The sequence below is a fragment of the Tamandua tetradactyla genome, chromosome 6 (assembly GCF_023851605.1).
Source record: "Tamandua tetradactyla isolate mTamTet1 chromosome 6, mTamTet1.pri, whole genome shotgun sequence".
NCBI classification, from domain to species: domain Eukaryota; kingdom Metazoa; phylum Chordata; class Mammalia; order Pilosa; family Myrmecophagidae; genus Tamandua; species Tamandua tetradactyla.
The window spans coordinates 6,231,820-6,250,883 of record NC_135332.1 but is presented as its reverse complement, the minus strand read 5'-3'; the positions used below and the strand labels follow the sequence as shown (position 1 = coordinate 6,250,883).

At 36.7% G+C, this 19,064-nt stretch overlaps 1 protein-coding gene across 16 annotated transcripts in view; it reads left to right on the top strand.

Moving 5' to 3' along the window:
* Positions 1-19,064, top strand: part of BPTF (bromodomain PHD finger transcription factor) — a 179,262-nt gene that overhangs the window by 32,953 nt on the left and 127,245 nt on the right. The gene's annotated exons all lie outside the window — the stretch shown is intronic.

Here is a 19,064-nt window from a genome sequence, read left to right as displayed (position 1 = left end):
CCTGACATTGGTGTTAGGAGTCCCTTGCTTTTCTTTTTAGTTGTATGTGAATTGGAACAGCAAGAACAAACCTAGCTGTCTAAAGAAAGGTTAGTTCTGCCACTATTGATTGCAGTCTCCTAGGAGAAGATAAACACCACATACTCGGGGTCATAATATAGTCTTAGCTTTCCTGAGGGTCTTCAGGAAGTTCTTCCAGCAAAGTCATTGGCAATTGTCAGGTCTTAACCTCATTCCGGATGTTGGGCAGGGTTGTAGTGTGAACTGGGGATTAGATATCCTGTAGAATATGATGAGAGCAAGTGAGCTGCTTTGTCTTTTCAACGTCTGAAGTCTTCGTTACCTTCTTCCAGCTTTCATAATTAGGTTCAATCAGAAAATCTTTGGTGGAATGAAATGAATGTCAGAAACAGGACATAAAGGGGAGAGCAGGAACTTTGGTACGTGGTCAAGCCAAATCAGGTATAGAAGAGTATCTCATCCAGGCTCACCTGTGGTACAGAGATGGTACAGACTGAGCAGAGATCCTGGTGATGGCAGCCCTCAAAAAGTCTGTCCTTTTTAGGCTTGAAGTGTGATTGGTTGTCCTTTGCATCAAATACAAAACTGTCATCCTGGGTTTCCCTTCACACATCTCCTGAGAATGCCCTTTGGATCACTCCTTTGTTGGTTCCTTTGTTAGTTTGCAGACTGCTGGAATGTGATATAAAGAACTGGAAAGGCTTTTAAAAAGGAGAATTTAATAAGTTACAAGTTTATAGTTCTAAGAAAGTGAAAGTGTCCAAATTAAGGCACCAAGAAGAGGTTACCTTCACTCAGGAAATGCTGTGATGGGTCAGGAACATCCTTTGTCAGCTGGGTAGTTATGTGGGCTTGACATCTCATGGCAGTGTGCTGAACTCCAAGCATCTCCAAACATCAGCATCCCTGTTCTCCACTTGTCTGCACCTGTGTCAGCTTTGCTGTGAAGTTTCTCTCGGCTCTGAGGCTTTCTGTCAGTCTCTTTAAAATGTTTCCTCTTTTAAAGGATTCCAGTAAACTAATCAAGACCCACTTGGAATGGGTGGAGTCACATCTCCATCTGATCAAAAGTCACATCCACACTTGGGTGTGCCACATCTTTGTGGAGATAAATGATCTAATCAAAAGTTTCCACCCTGCAATATTGAATCAGGAATAGAAGAAATGGCTGCCTCCACATGATTGTATCAGGATTAAAACATGGCTTTTCAGGGGTATATAATAGATTCAAACCGGGCAGTTCCCATTTCCTGTCTCTCACATCCTCTTTTGTCTCTAGTTTCAGGGGACTACATTTGGCAGTAGCTTCTTGAGAAAGAATGTGGGCATTGATGCTTGTGAGAACTGTGTGTCTGAAACTCTATTTTTTTTTTTATAAACTTTCTCTTTTTTTATTAATTAAAGAAAAAAAGAAATTAACACAACATTCAGAAATCATTCCATTCTACATATGCAATCAGTAATTCTTAACATCATCACATAGATGCATGATCATCATTTCTTAGTACATTTGCATCGATTTAGGAAAAGAACTAGCAAAACAACAGAAAAAGATATAGAATGTTAATATAGAGAAAAAAATAATAATAATAGTAAAAAAAAAGAAAAGGAAAAAGAAAAAAAAAAGAAACAGACAAAAAAACCCTATAGCTCAGATGCAGCTTCATTCAGTGTTTTAACATGATTACTTTACAATTAGGTATTACTGTGCTGTCCATTTTTGAGTTTTTGTATCTAGTCCTGTTGCACAGTCTGTATCCCTTCAGCTCCAATTACCCATTATCTTACCCTGTTTCTAACTCCTGCTGGTCTCTGTTACCAATGACATATTCCAAGTTTATTCTCGAATGTCGGTTCACATCAGTGGGACCATACAATATTTGTCCTTTACTTTTTGGCTAGACTCACTCAGCATAATGTTCTCCAGGTCCATCCATGTTATTACATGCTTCATAAGTTTATTTTGTCTTGAAGCTGCATAATATTCCATCGTATGTATATACCACAGTTTGTTTAGCCACTCATCTGTTGATGGACATTTTGGCTGTTTCCATCTCTTTGCAATTGTAAATAACGCTGCTATAAACATTGGTGTGCAAATGTCCGTTTGTGTCTTTGCCCTTAAGTCCTTTGAGTAGATGCCTAGGAATGGTATTGCTGGGTCGTATGGCAATTCTATATTCAGCTTTTTGAGAAACCGCCAAACTGCCTTCCACAGTGGTTGCACCATTTGACATTTTTCTATATTCAGCTTTTTGAGGAACCGCCAAACTGCCTTCCACAGTGGTTGCACCATTTGACATTCCCACCAACAGTGGATAAGTGTGCCTCTTTCTCCGCATCCTCTCCAGCACTTGTCATTTTCTGTTTTGTTGATAATGGCCATTCTGGTGGGTGTGAGATGATATCTCATTGTGGTTTTGATTTGCATTTCTCTAATGGCCAGGGACATTGAGCATCTCTTCATGTGTCTTTTGGCCATTTGTATTTCCTCTTCTGAGAGGTGTCTATTCAAGTCTTTTTCCCATTTTGTAATTGGGTTGGCTGTCTTTTTGTTGTTGAGTTGGACAATCTCTTTATAAATTCTGGATACTAGACCTTTATCTGATATGTCATTTCCAAATATTGTCTCCCATTGTGTAGGCTGTCTTTCTACTTTCTTGATGAAGTTTGTTGATGCACAAAAGTGTTTAATTTTGAGGAGCTCCCATTTATTTATTTCCTTCTTCAGTGCTCTTGCTTTAGGTTTAAGGTCCATAAAACCGCCTCCAATTGTAAGTTTCATAAGATATCTCCCTACATTTTCCTCTAACTGTTTTATGGTCTTAGACCTAATGTTTAGATCTTCGATCCATTTTGAGTTAACTTTTGTATAGGGTGTGAGATACGGGTCTTCTTTCATTCTTTTGCATATGGATATCCAGTTCTCTAGGCACCGTTTATTGAAGAGACTGTTCCGTCCCAGGTGAGTTGGCTTGACTGCCTTATCAAAGATCAGATATCCGTAGATGAGAGGGTCTATATCTGAGCACTCTATTCGATTCCATTGGTCGATATCTCTATGTTTATGCCAATACCATGCTGTTTTGACCACTGTGGCTTCATAATATGCCTTAAAGTCAGGCAGCGCAAGACCTCCAGCTTCGTTTTTTTTCCTCAAGATGTTTTTAGCAATTCGGGGCACCCTGCCCTTCCAGATAAATTTGCTTATTGGTTTTTCTATTTCTGAGAAATAGGTTGTTGGGATTTTGATTGGTATTGCATTGAATCTGTAAATCAGTTTAGGTAGGATTGACATCTTAACTATATTTAGTCTTCCAATCCATGAACACGGTATGCCCTTCCATCTATTTAGGTCTTCTGTGATTTCTTTTAACAGTTTTTTGTAGTTTTCTTTATATAGGTTTTTTGTCTCTTTAGTTAAATTTATTCCTAGGTATTTTATTCTTTTAGTTGCAATTGTAAATGGGATTCGTTTCTTGATTTCCCCCTCAGCTTGTTCACTACTAGTGTATAGAAATGCTACAGATTTTTTTTTTTTTTTTTTTTTTTTTTTTTTTTTTTTTTTTTTTTTTTTTTTTTTTTTTTTTTTTTTTTTTTTAATATATTTTTTTTTTTATTAATTAAAAAAAGAATTAACAAAACAATTAGAAATCATTTCAATGTACATGTACAATCAGTAATTCTTAATAACATCACATAGTTGCATATTCATCATTTCTTAGTACATTTGCATCGATTTAGAAAAAGAAATAAAAAGACAACAGAATAAGAATTAAAACAATAATAGAAAGAAAAAAAAACAAAAAAAACAAAAACAAAAAACCTATACCTCACATGCAGCTTCATTCAGTGTTTTAACATAATTGCATTACAATTGGGTAGTATTGTGCTGTCCATTTCTGAGTTTTTATATCCAGTCCCGTTGTACAGTCTGTATCCCTTCATCTCCAATTATCCCTTCTCTCTTTTTTTTTTTTTAATTAACAGAAAAAAAGAAATTAACCCAACATTTAGAGATCATACCATTCTACACATGCAATCATTAATTCTTAACATCATCACATAGCTGCATGATCATCATTTCTTAGTACATTTGCATTGGTTTAGAAGAACTAGCAACATAACCGAAAAAGATATAGAATGTTAATATAGAGAAAAAAATAAAAGTAATAATAGTAAAATCAAAACAAAACAACACAAAACAAAACAAAAACCTATAGCTCAGATGCAGCTTCATTCAGTGTTTTAACATGATTACTTTACAATTAGGTATTATTGTGCTGTCCATTTTTGAGTTTTTGTATCTAGTCCTGTTGCACAGTCTGTATCCCTTCAGCTTCAATTACCCATTGTCTTACCCTGTTTCTAACTCCTGCTGAACTCTGTTACCAATGACATATTTCAAGTTTATTCTCGAATGTCCGTTCACATCAGTGGGACCATACAGTATTTGTCCTTTAGTTTTTGGCTGGATTCACTCAGCATAATATTCTCTAGGTCCATCCATGTTATTACATGGTTCATAAGTTTATCTTGTCTTAAAGCTGCATAATATTCCATCGTATGTATATACCACAGTTTGTTTAGCCACTCTTCTGTTGATGGAGATTTTGGCTGTTTCCATCTCTTTGCAATTGTAAATAATGCTGCTATAAACATTGGTGTGCAAATGTCCGTTTGTGTCTTTGCCCTTAAGTCCTTTGAGTAGATACCTAGCAATGGTATTGCTGGGTCGTATGGCAATTCTATATTCAGCTTTTTGAGGAACCGCCAAACTGCCTTCCACAGTGGTTGCACCCTTTGACATTCCCACCAACAGTGGATAAGTGTGCCTCTTTCTCCGCATCCTCTCCAGCACTTGTCATTTTCTGTTTTGTTGATAATGGCCATTCTGGTGGGTGTGAGATGATATCTCATTGTGGTTTTGATTTGCATTTCTCTAATGGCCAGGGACATTGAGCATCTCTTCATGTGCCTCTTGGCCATCCGTATTTCCTCTTCTGAGAGGTGTCTGTTCAAGTCTTTTTCCCATTTTGTAATTGGGTTGGCTGTCTTTTTGTTTTTGAGATGAACAATCTCTTTATAAATTCTGGATACTAGACCTTTATCTGATATATCATTTCCAAATATTGTCTCCCATTGTGAAGGCTGTCTTTCTACTTTCTTGATGAAGTTCTTTGATGCACAAAAGTGTTTAATTTTGAGGAGTTCCCATTTATTCATTTCCTTCTTCAGTGCTCTTGCTTTAGGTTTAAGGTCCATAAAACCGCCTCCAGTTGTAAGATCCATAAGATATCTCCCTACATTTTCCTCTAACTGTTTTATGGTCTTAGACCTAATGTTTAGATCTTTGATCCATTTTGAGTTAACTTTTGTATAGGGTGTGAGAGATGGGTCTTCTTTCATTCTTTTGCATATGGATATCCAGTTCTCTAGGCACCATTTATTGAAGAGACTGTTCTGTCCCAGGTGAGTTGGCTTGACTGCCTTATCAAAGATCAAATGTCCATAGATGAGAGGGTCTATATCTGAGCACTCTATTCGATTCCATTGGTCGATATATCTATCTTTATGCCAATACCATGCTGTTTTGACCACTGTGGCTTCATAATATGCCTTAAAGTCAGGCAACGCGAGACCTCCAGCTTCGTTTTTTTTCCTCAAGAGGTTTTTAGCAATTCGGGGCACCCTGCCCTTCCAGATAAATTTGCTTATTGGTTTTTCTATTTCTGAGAAATAGGTTGTTGGGATTTTGATTGGTATTGCATTGAATCTGTAAATCAGTTTAGGTAGGATTGACATCTTAACTATATTTAGTCTTCCAATCCATGAACACGGTATGCCCTTCCATCTATTTAGGTCTTCTGTGATTTCTTTTAACAGTTTTTTGTAGTTTTCTTTATATAGGTTTTTTGTCTCTTTAGTTAAATTTATTCCTAGGTATTTTATTCTTTTAGTTGCAATTGTAAATGGGATTCGTTTCTTGATTTCCCCCTCAGCTTGTTCACTACTAGTGTATAGAAATGCTACAGATTTTTGAATGTTGATCTTGTAACCTGCTACTTTATGTACTCATTTATTAGCTCTAGTAGTTTTGTTGTGGATTTTTCCGGGTTTTTGACGTATAGTATCATATCGTCTGCAAACAGTGATAGTTTTACTTCTTCCTTTCCAATTTTGATGCCTTGTATTTCTTTTTCTTGTCTAATTGCTCTGGCTAGAACCTCCAACACAATGTTGAATAATAGTGGTGATAGTGGACATCCTTGTCTTGTTCCTGATCTTAGGGGGAAAGTTTTCAATTTTTCCCCATTGAGGATGATATTAGCTGTGGGTTTTTCATATATTCCCTCTATCGTTTTAAGGAAGTTCCCTTGTATTCCTGTCTTTTGAAGTGTTTTCAACAGGAAAGGATGTTGAATCTTGTGAAATGCCTTCTCTGCATCAATTGAGATGATCATGTGATTTTTCTGCTTTGATTTGTTGATATGGTGTATTACATTAATTGATTTTCTTATGTTGAACCATCCTTGCATACCTGGGATGAATCCTACTTGGTCATGATGTATAATTCTTTTAATGTGTTGTTGGATACGATTTGCTAGAATTTTGTTGAGGATTTTTGCATCTATATTCATTAGAGAGATTGGTCTGTAGTTTTCTTTTTTTGTAATGTCTTTGCCTGGTTTTGGTATGAGGGTGATGTTGGCTTCATAGAATGAATTAGGTAGTTTTCCCTCCACTTCAATTTTTTTGAAGAGTTTGAGGAGAGTTGGTACTAATTCTTTCTGGAATGTTTGATAGAATTCACATGTGAAGCCGTCTGGTCCTGGACTTTTCTTTTTAGGAAGCTTTTGAATGACTGATTCAATTTCTTTACTTGTTTTGGTTTGTTGAGATCATCTATTTCTTCTTGAGTCAAAGTTGGTTGTTCATGTCTTTCCAGGAACCTGTCCATTTCATCTAAATTGTTGTATTTATTAGCGTAAAGTTGTTCATAGTATCCTGTTATTACCTCCTTTATTTCTGTGAGGTCAGTAGTTATGTCTCCTCTTCCATTTCTGATCTTATTTATTTGCATCCTCTCTCTTCTTCTTTTTGTCAATCTTGCTAAGGGCCCATCAATCTTATTGATTTTCTCATAGAACCAACTTCTGGTCTTATTGATTTTCTCTGTTGTTTTCATGTTTTCATTTTCATTTATTTCTGCGCTAATCTTTGTTATTTCTTTCCTTTTGCTTGCTTTGGGATTCGTTTGCTGTTCTTTCTACAGTTCTTCCAAGTGGACAGTTAATTCCTGAATTTTTGCCTTTTTTTCTTTTCTGATATAGGCATTTAGGGCAATAAATTTCCCTCTTAGCACTGCCTTTGCTGCGTCCCATAAGTTTTGATATGTTGTGTTTTTGTTTTCATTCGCCTCGAGGTATTTACTAATTTCTCTTGCAATTTCTTCTTTGACCCACTCATTGTTTAAGAGTGTGTTGTTGAGCCTCCACGTATTTGTGAGTTTTCTGGCACTCCGCCTATTATTGATTTCCAACTTCATTCCTTTATGATCCGAGAAAGTGTTGTGTATGATTTCAATCTTTTTAAATTTATTAAGACTTGCTTTGTGACCCAGCATATGGTCTATCTTTGAGAATGATCCATGAGCACTTGAGAAAAAGGTGTATCCTGCTGTTGTGGGATGTAATGTCCTATAAATGTCTGTTAAGTCTAGCTCTTTTATAGTAATATTCAGATTCTCTATTTCTTTATTGGTCCTCTGTCTAGATGTTCTGTCCATTGATGAGTGGTGAGTTGAAGTCTCCAACTCTTATGGTATATGTGTCTATTTCCCTTTTCAGTGTTTGCAGTGTATTCCTCATGTATTTTGGGGCATTCTGGTTCGGTGCATAAATATTTATGATTGTCATGTCTTCTTGTTTAATTGTTCCTTTTATTAGTAGATAGTGTCCTTCTTTGTCTCTTTTAACTGTTTTACATTTGAAGTCTAATTTGTTGGATATTAGTATAGCTACTCCTGCTCTTTTCTGGTTGTTATTTACATGAAATATCTTTTCCCATCCTTTCACTTTCAACCTATGTTTATCTTTGGGTCTAAGATGTGTTTCCTGTAGACAGCATATAGAAGGATCCTGTTTTTTAATCCATTCTGCCAGTCTGTGTCTTTTGATTGGGGAATTCAGTCCATTAACATTTAGTGTTATTACTGTTTGGATAATATTTTCCTCTATTATTTTGCCTTTTGTATTATGTACATCATATCTGATTTTCCTCCTTTCTACACTCTTCTCCATACCTCTCTCTTCTGTCTTTTTGTATCTGACTCTAGTGCTCCCTTTAGTATTTCTTGCAGAGCTGGTCTCTTGGTCACAAATTCTCTCAGTGACTTTTTGTCTGAGAATGTTTTAATTTCTCCCTCATTTTGAAGGAAAATTTTGCTGGATATAGAAGTCTTGGTTGGCAGTTTTTCTCTTTTAGTAATTTAAATATATCATCCCACTGTCTTCTAACTTCTATGGTTTCTGTTGAAAAATCTACACATGGTCTTATTGGGTTTCCCTTGTATGTGATGGGTTGTTTTTCTCTTGCTGCTTTCAGGATCCTCTCTTTCTCTTTGACCTCTGACATTCTAACTAGTAAGTGTCTTGGAGAATGCCTATTTGGTTCTATTCTCTTTGGGGTGCGCTGCACTTCTTGGATCTGTAATTTTATGTCTTTCATAAGAGTTGGGAAATTTTCAGTGATAATTTCTTCCATTAGTTTTTCTCCTCCGTTTCCCTTCTCTTCTCCTTCTGGGATACCCACAGCACGTATATTTGTGTGCTTCATATTGTCCTTGAGTTCCCTGATCCCCTGTTCAAATTTTTCCATTCTTTTCCCTATAGTTTCTGTTTCTTTTTGGAATTCAGATGTTCCATTCTCCAAATCACTAGTTCTATCTTCTGTCTCTTTAAATCTGTTCCTGTAGGTATCCATTGTTTTTTCCATCTTTTCTACTTTGTCCTTCACTTCCGTAAGTTCTGTGATTTGTTTTTTCATTTTTCTATTTCTTCTTTTTGTTCAGCCCATGTCTTCTTCATGTCCTCCCTCAATTTATCGATTTCGTTTTTGAAGAGGTTTTCCATTTCTGTTCGTATATTCAGCATTAGTTGTCTCAGCTCCTATATCTCATTTGAACTATTGGTTTGTTCCTTTGACTGGGCCATATTTTCAGTTTTCTGAGCGTGATCCGTTATCTTCTGCTGGCGTCTGGGCATTTAGTCAGATTTCCCTGGGTGTTGGACCCAACAGGTTGAAAGATTTTTCTGTGAAATCTCTGGGTTCTGTTTTTCTTATCCTGCCCAGTAGGTGACACTCGTTTGTCTGTGGGTCCCACCAGTAAAAGGTGCTGTGAGTCCTTTAACTTTGGAAAACTCTCGCTGTGGGGGAGGTTCGCCAGCCGAAGCGGCTTGGAAGAGTGCCAATCCGAATCTCCCAGCCGGCCCGGGGATCCGAACGCGGGGAGGGTCGCCGGCCGCCGCAGCCCAGGAGAGTGCCCGTCTGAATCTCCTAGCCGGCCCGGGGCGCCAAGCGTGGCGGGAGGGCGCCAGTCGCCGCGGCCTGGGGGAGTGCACCGTTCCCAGCCGGACCGGGAAGCCACGTGTTTGGAAGGGACCCTGGTCACCGTTCTCCGCGGCCTGGGGATCTCTGATCCAATTCTCCCAGCTGGTACGGGGGCTGTGCGTCGGTGGGCGCCAGCCGCCGCAGCTTGAGGGGACCACTTGTCCAATTCTCCCAGCCGGCCTGGGAAGGAGGGAGGCTGAAACTCTTTTTATTCTGCATTTTTACTTGATTGATGGTTTGAATATAGAGTTTGAGGTTGTAAATAATTTTCCTTCAGAATTTGCTTGCAGTGTTCCAGTCAAGAAATCTGAAGCCATTCTGATTCTTGATTGTTTGTATATGACTGGTTTGGATCTTTGTGGAAGTTTGTAGTCTTCTCTTTGCTGCCAGTGTTCTGTAGTTTTATGGTGATATGCCTTGTGTGGATCTACTTTCATCTGTTGGGATTTGGTGGGCCCTTTCAATCAATTAGTTGCATCCTCCAGTTCTGAGAACTTTTGAGGGCTTCGTCTGTATGTCTGTCTTTATGTTAGCACCACACTGTTTGGATTACTGTAGCTTTGTAGTAAGTTTTGAAATTGGGAAGTGTGAGTCCTTCAGCTTTGTACTTCTTTTCCAAAATGGTTTTGACTATTTGAGACTCCTTGCAATTCCATATGATTTTGAGGATCGTCTTTCCATTTCTGAATCAATTATTTTTAAAAATCCATATTGAATTTTTTCTTGCCTTCTCATACCTCAGATTTCTGGCTGTGGTACTTATTGTGCCCTCTTTTTGATATTTTGCTGTGTAAGTAGTAGCTTGGAAACCTTTTTGTCAACAGGGTCATTACAGATGCTGAGACTGTTGTAATCATATTTTTGGTTTGAAGTTTAATGCTTTATTTTACTGTCAATAAAATTATGTCACACTGGGTGACAGGAAGTCTGCTGCTTATATGAGCATTCATCATTTAACAGCCATGTTTGCCCAATCTCATATGCCCTCCCATAAGGAGCTCACAGACAAACAGGATTGTTGTTAACAAATTAGTAAGTAGGTGAAATTTATTCTATGCCCCTTTCTCCTATTGCTGTACTTTCCTTCCCTAGCCTACATTCCCTTATCTTTTTGGATATTCAGAGCCTATTTATAAGAATATTTTCAATAACTCATTTTATACTACAGTTTAGTTTCCAAGTCACCATCTTTAAAAATCTGCAGCTTGCATTGTTTTATTGTTAAAATCAATGTTTTTAATGGGATAGGGATGGGGGCTGGGGGTGGGGGGTGGGATACTGTAATGGTTTTTGTTAAACCTGCCCAGTGTATTAGGCAGATCTTTTAAAATTTCAGATAAAGTCATATTTTTTATAAAGAAAATATGAAATATATTAAGTGGTGTTCCAAAAAAGTTCTGCTGCCTGATAATTCAGTATCATTGTATGAAGCAACACTCAGGACTTTGACTAAAAACAAATGCAAACCTTTGAAAATTGCAAAGCTCAAAGAATTTAGAAAGTTACTTTTCTAAGCATCTGTGAAATAATTTATATTACATTATTGATGAAATAAATAATCTACCACTTTTCTAAATTGAACAGTAAAATTATTTACTTATTTATATGTTCAGCAATGAAACTATTTATTTACATGTATTTACTTTAAAGGTTTCAATTGTAGTCCCTCAAATTATTAATACCCTTCTTAATGCACAGTAAAGTATTAACATTTTTTTGTGTGTATGTGATTTAAGGCCATTTATTAAAATTTCCAAGTGTATAAATCTACGTGAATTTAATTTACTCCATTGTGGAAGTGTTTTGCTAAACTAACTGTAAAACTCTATTTTTCATTCTCCCACTCTCCTAACATTTGTAATTGGATGTATCCTTTAATGTCATCTTTTTTAAAAGATTTACTTTATTTTGTATTATCAAACCAAAACAACATACAAACATGAGCGTTCTTAACATACAAACATTCCGTGTATGGTGTATAGTCAGTGGCTCACAGTATCATCGCATCACAGTGCTTATTTTTTAGAACATTTGCATCACTCCAGGAAAAGAAATAAAAAGAAAAAACTCACACATACCATACCCTTTACCCCTCCCTCTCATTGACCCCTAGTATTTCCATCTACTCAGTAGTGTTTTTTTTTGTTGTTTGTTTGTTTTTTTTGCATGGACAGGCACCGGGAATGGATCCCAGGTCTCTGGAACCCAGGTCTCTGGCATGGCCGGCAAGAACCCTATCTGATGAGCCTCATGACCCTACTCAATAGTATACTCTGTACCCTTTACCAGTCCCTTTCATTGTTTAGTAGCATTTCAGTTTACTCAGTTATTTTAACCTTTGTTCCCCCTATTATTTATTTATTTTTAATCCGTATTTTTTACTCATCTGTCAGTATTGTATATAAAAGGAAGCATTAGACACAAGGTTTTCGCAATCATATAGTCACATTGCAAAAAACTATATACATTCATCTTTAAGAAACATGACAACTGGAATGCAGCTCTATAGTTTCAGGTACTCCAGCCACTCTAATACACCATATACTAAAAAGAGGATATCTATATAATGTGTAAGGATAACCTCTTGACTCGGAAATCTCTCAGCCAGTGACACTTTATTTTGTCTCATTTTTCTCTTCACTGTTTTGGTCGCGAAGGTTTTCCCAATCCCTTGTTGCCAGTCCCACCTTATCCCAGGATTTCTGTCCCATGTTGCCAGAGAGGTTCACACCCCTGGGAGTCATGTCTCTTGTAGAGAAGGGGAGGACTGTGAGTTTGCTTGCTGTGCTGGCTGAGAGAGAGCTAGGTTACATCTGAGCAACAAAAGAGGTTCTCGGGGGTAGGGTGGGGTGGGATGGGGTGGGGGTGTGACTCTTAGGCCTAATTTTAAGTAGGCTTATTCTGTACTTTGTGGGTGTAAGTTTCATATGAACAAACCCCAAGATTAAGGGCTTGGCCTGTTGATTTTGTTGTCCCCACTGCTTGTGAGAATATCAGGAATTTTCCAAATGGGGAAGTTGAATTTTCTCCCTTTCTTGCCATTCCCCCAAGGGGACTTTGTAAATACTTTTTTATTCACTGTTCAAATCACTCTGGGATTTATTGGGGCATCACGCTGGACAAACCTGCAAAATCTCATGCCCTATTCAAGGTTCTATGTACTTATGGTGTTCAATTAAACTGTCCATATAAGTTGTATTAGGAAATGCACTAGTCAAAATATAAATATTGTACCAGATAAACATTTTTGTTTTAGTCTCACACATAAGTTAAAGTTTTAAAATATAAATTAAAGTATTAACATTTAATGTTAATTTCAGACAAATAAGGGTTACATCTTCTTTTTTTGCTGTAAAAGAAGCTTTGGGGTATTTTCTTGTAATACCCCAAAGCTTCGTGTAAAGTCAAATGTGACTCTTTAAATATTGTTGGTGACAAGTGTTTTGTGTTAGATTTTAACATCGTTTATTAAAATTAGATTCAAACAATTTCAGCTTAAGTGCCCCCTTGTGGTAGATTGTATATGGATTCCTGGTGAAAATTTTAAAGCCATGTAAGTTGCTTACACAGTATGTAGACATATGGTATATGCTTTCCCTGGAAGTCCAGAAGCTAAAGTGATGAATCTCAGAGGACCTAATGCTTTTAGGACTTGGGGAAATGATGTGCCTAAAACAGTCTGCCCAGTGAACAATTTTTAACTGTAATGTTATCAGTTTACAGAAATTATTTTTCCATTATTGCTTTAATTTTAAAATAAACATTTAAAATATATTATTTGTACGGTTTAGTGAATTATATAATAAAAAAAGGTCCTTACATATTAACTTATAGACTATCTAAGGGTCCAAGATATATATTCAATAAGCAACTTTTTCTTAAACGTTACTTTCATCATGTCAGTCCTTTGCTCTGAAATTGGGACGTTCAGTAGAATAGGAATTGCGAAATTAGCACCCTTTTTCTGTCAGAGCATAGCATTTTTTTAAAACTTTTTTATTGTAAAGTATATATACAAATAAAAAAGAAAAAAGTAATAATTTTCAAAGTATACTTCAACAAGCTGCTGAAGAACAGATTTCATAGTTTGATGTGGATTAACATTACACTGTTTCAATTTTTTCTTTTTAGCTGCTCTAAGATACTGGAAGCTAAAAGAAATATCAGTATAGTGATTCAGTAGGCATACTTACTTGTTAAGTCCTGTCTCCTTTGTTGTAACTCCTCATTCTCCTTTGATCCTTCTCCCACTCTATAAGGGTCTTTGGACCATGCCCTTTCTAACTTTTTTGTGTTGATAGTAGAAGATTGAGGGATGGAATTAGTTGATATTCTTGGAGAGGCTGTCTGCTCTGGATATCAGGGCTTATCTAGCCTAGGAACCCTGTGGAAGTAATGGGTTTCAGGAAATAAACTTAATGCGTGAACCTTTTGTAGAGTCTCAGTTAGAGCCCTAGGTGTTCTTTAGGGTTAATAAGCCTGATGTTGATTGGGGTTTGGCAGAGCATGACAATAGCAATATCTAGCTGAAGTTTGTATAAAAGTAGTCTCCAGAATAGCCTCTTGACTCTGTGTGAACTCTCTTAGCTACTGATACCTTGTAGTATCATTGTTTTGTTACCTTTCTTTTCCCCCTTTTGGTCCAGAAGGCGTTATTGATCCCATGGCGAGGGCAGCATTTTAAAATTGTTTTTAAACTTTGCAGATGAACTGTTATACTTTTAAACCTATTCAGGTTTCTATCCTCGTTTTAGTTATATGTCACTTAGTCACTTGCTGGCTTTAATTACCATCATGTATGTGTCTGTAGCCTAGACCCTACTGCTCAGGTACAGTTCTGTATATCCAACAGCTTCCTGGACATGTCCCCATGGCAGGCACCTTAAACGTATGTCTAAACTGAACTCATTTCCCCTTTTATCCACCCTTCATCTGATGTTCCCATCTTAGTAAATGGGATCACTATCCTTCTAGCTGCTCGAGCTGGACATTTGGGAATAATCCTTCATCCCATCTTTATTATTATGCCTTTTGAGTACCTCTTGCATATTGAATATTGAATCATTTTCTCTCAATTTTTACTGTCCCTACCATAATACATGCCATTATCATCACAGTTAGACTTGGACAGTCAGTAGTCTCCAAACTGGTCTGTATGTAACCTCCCAACCTCTTCATCCTCAATTCTATTCTCCATTCCACTGATCTTTAAAGCTGCATTTCTGATCAAGTTTCCTTTTTTTCCCAAGTTGCGAAACCTTTTGATTTACTTCCATTTGTTTGTAGCAGAAAATTCAAGCCCTTTAGTGTGGGTCCCTCCCTTACTTTATACGTTTTTAATTCTCTTGCTTCCTACCACCCAAAAATAAATAAAAAGCAAACTAAAACATCCAGAACGTCTTGGCTGACTAATTATTCAGGTATCAGCCTATTTATGCTATTTCCTAGGGCTATCTTCCCCGCATACCCCTCCTCTTTGTTAACATATAACACTTCTAGTTTTTAAAACACACTTGCTACTTGTAATTATTTGTTTTAAGATATCATACACTTGATAAGGTTAGCAAAATAATAGCAACAATATATATTGTATCCTCCTGTAAGTGCTGAACAGTCTAAGCACTACATATTTTAGCTCATTTAATCCTTGTACACTTCTGTTTTTTTAACTTTTTATTTTGAAATACTTCCAAACACACAGTACAATTACAAAAATAACATAAACCCGTAAGAGAACCCCAACATACCCCTACCCCCGGGCCCCATGTCCACCAATTTTAACATTTTGCCACATTTGCCACATCATTCTATTTACTTGTCCATCCGTCCATCTGTCTCTCCATCCATCTGTCTATTTATTCATTCATTTTCTGAATACTTCACTGTAGGTTGTATAGTACGTGCTCCTTCAACACTTAATACAGCCATGTACATTTTCTAAGAACAAGGATGTTCTTAAGAAACCATCTTAAGTGCAGTTATCAAGTTCAAGCAGTTTAACATTGTTAAAAAGCTTACACTCTTGTCTTCCATTTTTTTCTTATGTTCCCAATAATGTCCTTTTGAGCCCTGAGTCCTTGCTAGATCCCGTCCAGGATCATGAATGCATTTAATTGTAATTGTCTCTTTAGTTACCCTTCTGTCCTTCCCTTGGAAACATATATATAACATAAACTTTCGCATCTCAACCACTCCCAAGCATATTCAGTAGGATTAATGACATTCACATTATTGCAATAGCCTCACCATCTTCCATTACTAAAACTTTCCCATCTCCCCAGACAAAAACTTATACCCATTCATTATGCTTTAACTCCTCATTCTGCCTGCCCCTGGCAATGTGTACTCTAATTTCTGTCTCTATGAGCTTGCATATTCTCTGATACCCTAACCTATAACAGTCTTGCTCCTTTGCTACTAACTTAACAAACTATGTTCATTTGTATATCCCTGTCTTCCCACCTTTTTTGTAGTTGTTATCACAAATTGCATGTTTATACATTTTGAGTCTAAAACTACCGATTTAGCATTACATTTTATGCATTTGCCTTTCAGATCCTGGAGGAAGTAAAAAGTAGAGTACAAGTAAAAAATAAAATAGCACTGAATTTATATTTACCCATATCATTATTCTCATCAGAGATCTTTATTTCTTTACGCAGCTTCTATCTATTGTCTGTTGTCCTTTCTTTTCATCCTGCAGAACTCTCTTTGGCATTGCTTGTAGGGCCAGTTTAGTGGTGACAAAATACTTCAACTTTTATCTGGGAATGTTCCAGATAAATTCTTCCTCATTTTTGAAAGACAGATTTGTCAGATACAGAGTACCTGATTGGCACTTTTTTTTTAATTTACATTTTTATTATGAAAAAAAACAAGCCTAAAAACTTTCTTGGCGTGGTTACAATCAGTGTCGCACAATATTATCACATGGTTTTGTATTCAACACCATGATCATATTTTTGAACATTTACGTCTCTCCAGCAAAAGAAAATAAAATGGAAAAAAAAACACCTTATATGTGTGATACCCTGTACCCCTCCCTCTCATTGACCACGAATATTTCAATCTTCTCAATTAATTTTAATCTTTGTTCCCCCATTATTTGTTTATTTCTTATCCATATTTAAAAAATATATTTTTATTGTATACGTTAAACAAACATACAAACATTCTTGACCTGCAAACATTCTGTACATAGTGGACGATCAGTGGCTCACAGTATCATCACATAGTTTTGTATTCATCACTATGATCATTTTTTTGAACAATTTGTATCTCTCCAGCTAAAGAAATAAAAATTAAAAAGAAAAAACTCATACATGCCATACCCCTTACCCCTCCCTCTCGTTGACCACTAGTATTTCAATCTACTTAATTTATTTTAACCTTTGTCCCCCCATTATTTACTTTTTATCCATATTTTTCACTCATCTGTCCATACCCTAGATAAAAGGAACATCAGACACAAGCTTTTACAATCACACAGTCACATTGCAAAAGCTGTATCATTATACAATCATCTTCAAGAAGCATGGCTACTGGAACACAGCTCTACAGTTTCAGGTACTTCCCTCTAGCCACTCTAATACACCATTAACTAAAAAGGAGATATCTATAGAATATGAAGAATAACCTCCAGGATAACCTCTCAATTCTGTTTGAGATCTCTCAGCCACTGACGCTTTGTTTTGCCTCATTTTTCTCTTCACTCTTTTGGTTGGGAAGTTTTTCTCAATCCCTTGATGTCAAATCCCAGCTTATGCCATATTTCCAGGAGGTTTACGCCCCTGGGAGTCATGTCTCATGTAGAGAGGGGAGGGCAGTGAGTTTGCCATGTTGGCTGAGTGAGAGCTAGACACATATGAGCAATAAAAGAGGTTCTCTGGGGGTGACTCTTTGGCCTAATTTTTTAATTTTTTTATTAAACATGACATACAAACACAAGCATTCTTACCATGTGATAATTCCATTCTTGATATATAATCAGTAACTCACAACATCATCTCATAGTTTTATATTCATCATCATGATCATTTCTTAGAATGTTTGTATCAATTCGGAAAAAGAAATAAAAAGAAAACAGAAAAAAATTCATACATACCATACCCCCTACCCCTTCCTTCATTGATCACTAGCATTTCAGTCTACTAAATTTATTTTAACATTTGTTCCCTCTATTATTTATTTATTTTTAATCCATGTGTTTTACTCATCTTTTGATAAGGTAGATAAATGGAGCATCAGACACAAGGTTTTCACATCACATAGTCACATTGTGAAAGCTATATCATTATACCGTCATCGTCAAGAAACATGGCTACTGGAACACAGCTCTACATTTTCAAGCAGTTCCCTCCAGCCTCTCCATTATACCTTAACTAAAAAAGTGTTATCTACATAATGCATAAGAATAACCTCCAGGATAACCTATAGACTCTGTCTGGAATCTCTCAGCCATTGACTTTATTTTGTCTCATTTTGCTCTTCCCCCTTTTAATCGAGAAGGTTTTCTCCATTCCTTGATGCTGAGTCCCAGCTCATTGTAGGATTTCTGTCCCACATTGCCAGGAAGGTTCACACCCCTGGGAGTCATGTTCCACGTAGAGAGGGGGGGAGGGCAGTGAGTTTGCTGTCATGTTGGCTGAGAGAGCCAGCATCACTCTGGACAAACCTACAAAATCTCATATCCTACTCAAGGTTCCATGTACTTATGGTGTTGAATTAACTTGTCTATATGAGTTATATTAGGAAATGCAGTAATCAAACTGTAAGTTTTGTACCAAATATTTTTTTTTGCTGTAGTCTCACATAGAAATTGAAATTTTAAAATATGAATGACATCTGTTTTCAACCCTGCAATGTTGACATTCCTTTGTCTTCCTCATGCAAAAACATTTTTTTAATTTGTACATTTAGTTACTATCATTGTACACTCTAGGCATTCCCAGATTATACTATCTCAGTCTTTATTGTCTGTCTTTCCTTCTGGTTTCATATGTGTCCCCAGCCCTCCTCCCTCTATCCTGCCCACATTCAGTTTATTCAGTGTACTTACATTATTGTGCTGCAATCAGGTAGTAATGTGCTTTCCATTCTGAATTTTTGCAGTCAGTTCTGTTGCATAATCTGTATCCCTTCAGCTCCAGTTACCCAATTTCTGCCCTATTTCTGTCTCCTGATGACCTCTGTTCTTAACTGAAATTCTCCAAGTTCATTCATTAATATAGTTCATATCAGTGAGATCATACAGTATTTGTCCTTTTGTTTCTGGATAATCTCACTGAGCATAATGTCCTCAAGGTCCATCCGTGGTGTTACATGCTTCATGACTTTATTCTGTCTTACAGCTGCGTAATATTCCATCGTATGTATATACCATAGCTTGTTTAGCCAGTCATCTGTTGATGGACATTTGGGCTGTTTCGATC